Raw genomic sequence first — 6,000 nt, 5'->3', positions numbered from 1 at the left:
TACCTTGCTTAAAAAATCAAAAACAGAAAATAAATCATTAAAAGAAGAAGTAGAAAACTTGAGGGCCCTCAGGGAAGATGAGGTTGATGACCTACATCTAGAGGTCCTTGAGGATGAAAACAAAGCTTTAAAGAGTGAAGTTGAGAAACTCAAGAAAATGCTTGAGAAATTCTCAACTAGCTCTAAGACCTTAGACATGATTCTAAATGCCCAAAGGGCGGTCTACAACAAAGCCGGGTTAGGATATCAACCCAAAGAGTCTAGTTTCATTTCACTAGTGTCTAGAACCCAATTTCATAGATCACATGCTTCTAGGGTTCATGAGAATAGGAAGGGTGTAACCAAGGCATGGGTTCCTAGGTCTTATATTGTAGATGCATTAGGTCCCAAGATTTGGGTACCTAAAACATCTATCTTTCGTGTCTTGTAGGCATTGGTAAAGGGGGAGCGTCTATCAACTTGGTTTGTTGATAGTGGATGCTCCAAGCACATGACCGGGGACAAGTCACTATTTTCTACCATTCAAAACAAAAATAAAGGTAATGTATCATTTGGTAACAATGGTAGTCTTAAGGTTATAAGAGTTGGAGACATTCATATATCCGAATGCCTCCAAATCAAGAATGTCCTTCTAGTCAAGGGGATGACTTTTAATCTCCTAAGTGTCAGTCAATTGTGTGATACGGGTTACACAATTGAGTTTCATTCGAGTCAATGTCTAGTCAAAAACATTAACACACTTGACACGGTACTAGTAGGCACAAGAGTAGATAACATTTATCAAGTTTCTTTTAAAAGTGCTACTAATGCTCTTGCTAAGTGTTTCATGTCAAAAGAAGAAGAATTGTGGCTTTGGCATAGGAGGTTGGCTCATGTGAACATGAAGAATATCCGGAAGCTGGTCAACAAAGGGTTAGTGCGAGGCTTACTAAGCATCAAGTACCAAAAGACCAAATTGTGTGATGCGTGTCAGAAGGGTAAGCATACTAAAGCTCCTCATAAAGGTAAAAGCGCTGTAAGTACAACTGCTGCCTTAGACTTATTACATATGGATTTGTTTGATTGCAGTAGTGTTATCTCATTAAATGGAAGTAGATATTGTTTAGTGATTATTGATGACTTTACTAGGTATACATGGACCTTCTTTTTGAAAACTAAGGATCAAACCATAGATATTTTTATATCCTTTTGTAGAAGAACTGAAAATGAAAAATCAACAACAATTAAAACCATTAGAAGTGATCATGGTGGGGAATTTCAAAATCATAGGTTTTTAGAATTCTGTCAAGAAAAGGGATATAGGCATGAGTTCTCTACTCCAAGGACCCCACAGCAAAATGGGGTTGTGGAGAGAAAGAACCGAGTCTTACAAGAGGCTGCACGAAGTATGCTCAATGAGTACTCACTACCGAGTTACTTATGGGCTGAAGCTGTAAATACAGCTTGCTATGTGCAAAACCGAATCCTGATACATAGGTTTTTAGGAAAGACTTCCCATGAACTTTGGTTTGGAAAACCCCCTTCAATCAAACATCTTAGGGTGTTTGGTTGTAAGGTGTTTATTTTGAACACCAAGGACCATCTTGGAAAATTTTCGGCCAAGGCTGATGAAGGGATACTGGTTGGGTACTCGCTCACCAGCAAAGCCTATCGAGTCTACAACAATAGGACTAAATTGATTGAAGAGTCCTCTGATGTAGCTTTTGAAGAAATCCCTAACTTAAATGATCAATCAAGGGATGTAGGAGAAATTCAATTTGAACTTAAAAGGCTAAGTTTGAATGATCGAAACATAGAAAGAGTCGAAGTTGACTCTGATGTTGATGAGCAAAGGCAACAAAGAACTCAATCTGATCCTTTGCCTGATATTGAGTCCTTGCTTGTGCCTAGTGAGACCATTCATGAGGCACCACCAACACCAAGACAATCTAGGATAGCCACTAGTCATCCCCAAGACCAAATTGTGGGAGACATCCAACAAGGGGTTAGGACTAGGTCATTCTTTAGAAATGAGACTAATGAAGTCGCATTGATTTCAGAGATTGAACCAAAATTAGTTGATGAGGCATTGCGCGATCCTGATTGGATCATAGCTATGCAAGATGAGTTAGGTCAATTTGAAAGGAGCCAAGTGTGGGACTTAGTTCCTAGACCTAAGAAGACCACCATTATTGGAACTAAATGGGTCTACAAAAATAAGTTAAATCAAAAGGGAGAAGTTGTAAGAAACAAGGCAAGACTTGTAGCCAAGGGCTATAGTCAAGTCGAAGGTCTCGATTATGATGAGACTTATGCTCCCGTAGCCCGATTAGAGTCCATTCGTTTGATGTTAGCTTTTGCTGCACATAGAGGTTTCAAGCTCTATCAAATGGATGTTAAATCTGCCTTCTTAAATGGCTTTATTAAAGAAGAAGTCTATGTTGAACAACCACCGGGGTTTGTGAATGCCGAAACTCCAAACCACGTGTACAAACTCAAGAAAGCACTTTATGGGCTTAAACAAGCACCACGAGCTTGGTACGAAAGGTTGTCAACATATTTGCTAGAAAAGGGTTTTGTAAGAGGCCAAATAGACCCAACACTATTTCTGCGTAGAGATAGTGAAAACATTTTTGTAGCCCAAGTGTATGTCGATGACATAATTTGTGGCTCAAATAACAAGGGCTATTTGAATGAATTTATTTCTCACATGGAAAGTGAGTTTGAGATGAGTCTAGTAGGAGAATTGACTTTCTTCCTTGGAGTTGAAATCAAGCAAACTCGAGATGGAATTTATGTCCATCAAACGAAATACACTCAAGAGATGCTCAAAAAATTCAACATGAGTGACTCTAAGGAAGTGTCCACTCCAATGGCGACAAACACTCGTCTTGACAATGATGAGAGTGGGAAACCAGTTGATCTAACGCAATATAGAAGCATGATCGGTAGTCTTCTATATCTCACAGCTAGTCGACCGGACATACTTTTTGCTGTGGGCATGTGCGCTAGATATCAAGTTTGTGCCAAGGAATCTCATTTAACTGCAGTTAAGAGAATTCTAAGATATCTCAAGGGCATAATTAAAGTAGGACTGTGGTACCCTCGTACGGAGTCTTTTGATTTGATAGGCTATACCGATTCCGATTATGCTGGATGCAAATTGGATTGGAAAAGCACTAGTGGGGGTTGCCAATTTTTAGGTTCATCGTTGATTAGTTGGTCAAGTCGGAAGCAAAATTGTGTTGCTCTCTCCACGACCGAGGCTGAATACATTGCCATGGGAGAGAGTGTATCACAATTGTTGTGGATGATTCACACTCTAGAAGATTATGGACTTTCATATAAAGGAGTGCAAGTGTTGTGTGACAACATTAGCACAATAAACCTAACGAAAAATCCAGTCCATCATTCTAGGACCAAACACATTGAAGTGCGTCATCACTTCATTAGAGATCACGTATCTAGGGGAGACATTGCACTCACATATGTTGAGTCAAAGTCAAACTTAGCCGATATTTTCACCAAACCCCTTCCGGTAAATGAATTTAGTCATTTAAGGAGGGAATTGGGAATGTGTTTGGCTCAATAAGTCATTTTGACCACATCATGATCAATAAGGACCATTAAAATGACAAGAGAAATTGGAAAATTAATTTGGGTGATACCACTTGTTAGGATCTTAGATGGCTAGAGGGGGGGGGGGGGGGTGAATAGCCTCTTAAAAACTTAAACACAAATTTCTACAAAGAAACTTGTTAGCACAGCGGAATTAGGAAACCAAAACAAGAAGGAAACAAGCACACTAACACACGGATATACGAGGTTCGGGGATAACTTGCCCCTACTCCTCGGCGTGTCCGTAAGGTGGACGAGCCCTTGATCTTCGGTAGATCACACCCCGGATGACTCCGGCTAATGAAGCTCTCCTTCTCGGTGGAGAAACCTCTCCACAAAGTCTTGAACAGATTTAAAATGAAGCACACAAGACTTACAGATCACAGTGGCTCAATGGAAATCGAAGTAAGCTCACAGCCACGAAGATGATGAAGACAAAGTCCAAGAGCACAACAAGCTCTCAACCAAAACACACACACCCTTTTTTTTTCCTTGCTTCTAGTTTTTTTCTTTTGTTGTTATCTTTTCTTTCCAGCATACACTGCTTCTTATGTCTCTGCATTCGATTAGCCTACACCGGATCGCTGCCAATCTGCACCGAATCCCTGCTGCAAGCTACGGCTTCGCCAATCGCTTCTCTTCCTCTTCTGATTCTCTGAGCTCACACCAATAGAACCACGATCTTCACTGGTGCCTCTGAGCTCGAACCAATCACCAGGAGTTAAGCCAATCGCCGCCTGATCACTGTCAGAAGCACAGTCAATCGCAACCTGTAGCCGTTGCTGCTTCAAATGTATTTGACGCAGAGAAAGCAGTGGAAAGATCTTTTGTCTCATTCCTTTGATGAGACTTAATTTGAAACTAAGCACTGGTATGGTACCTGCAACCTGTATCTCCAAAAGACTCACAGCAGAAGGTTAAACAGATATGGGCAAAAAGAAGTGCGGATCAGAAAATATCAGAGAAAGCGCATGCACAATGATCTTAACTGTGGATCGGTCAGCAGACCGATCGCAGATCCTTGGACCGATCAGACAACAGCCTGATCGGTCTGAGGATGGTCTGATCGGTCGTGGCGACCGATCAGATTGGATGTGGATCGGTCCATAGACCGATCCACCACCCTTTTGCTTCTGCGGCATTTTCTCCTGATCGGTCTCCAGACTGATCCAGGTTTAGAGCTCCCAGCCCTAAATCCTACCTGGTCCTGAGACCGAGCTACCGAGCTACCGAGCTACCGAGCTACCGAGCTCTCTCCGACTTCGTCCGGAGACCGAGCTATCGAGCTACCGAGCTCTCGAGCTACCGAGCTACCGAGCTCCCGAGCTACAGAGCTACCGAGCTACCGAGCTCCCGAGCTACCGAGCTACCGAGGCACCGAGCTCCCGAGCTACCGAGCTACCGAGCTCTCTCCGACTTCCCGTGCCAAGTCTCCAACTTGGTCTTCTCCGTGCCAAGTCTCCATACTTGGACTTTTCCCGTGCCAAGCTCCCTGCTTGGACTTTTCAGTGCCAAGTCTCCATACTTGGACTTTTCCCGTGCCAAGCTCCTTGCTTGGACTTTTCACCAGATGTCTGGTCAACCTTGATCCATCTGGATTTCCCTTGCCTGGCTTCACTCACCAGGACTTCCAAACTTCCTAGCTTCACTCACCAGGACTTCCACTTTCACCTAGCTTCACTCACTAGGATTTTCACCTGGCTTCACTCACCAGGATTTTCCCAAATCAGGTTGACTCACCTCGGGTCAACCAGGTTAAACTTGACCAAAGCTTGCACCCGCAATCTCCCAAGTTTGTATTCTGTCAAACATCAGAATACAACTTTTCTATTTTCTTCAAACATCAGAATAGAACTTTTCTATTCACGTCAAACATCATAATAGAACTTTTCTATTCTCGTCAAACATCAAAATACAACTCGAGTCAGGTCAACTCGAGTCAAGTCAACCAGGTCAACCTTGACCTAAGGTTGCACCAACAATAAATAGAATTTTACATTTTTCGATCCTATATTCCTCGAAGGAATGTACATGTAACTAGATCAAAAAATAAAATCCTAATAAAACTAAATACAGCTCCTGCTGTATTTTATAATACAATCATGCACACACAATAAAATGCCCTTGACATATCTAAGGGTCCAATCACACAACAATATCTATAGGTCATAATAGTTAGATCCTGCATCCACAAAGTTAGCACATCCTACTATTATCCTGCCTAAATTATGTATGACATGTGCATAATTAAACTAATACCAAATACACAGAGGCAAAACCCTAGCTCTGATACCAATTGTTGGTTGCTACTCAAAAAGCCTAATGGTTCCACTGTACAAAAATTTTGTACAAAGATATGAACCTTTTCCTAGCTACCATGTGTTCTTTTAAATTAAACTTGGA

The sequence above is a fragment of the Zingiber officinale genome, chromosome 5A (assembly GCF_018446385.1).
Source record: "Zingiber officinale cultivar Zhangliang chromosome 5A, Zo_v1.1, whole genome shotgun sequence".
Taxonomy (NCBI): Eukaryota; Viridiplantae; Streptophyta; class Magnoliopsida; order Zingiberales; family Zingiberaceae; genus Zingiber; species Zingiber officinale.
The sequence above is the reverse complement of the archived record's forward strand: the minus strand, read 5'-3'. Positions refer to the sequence as shown.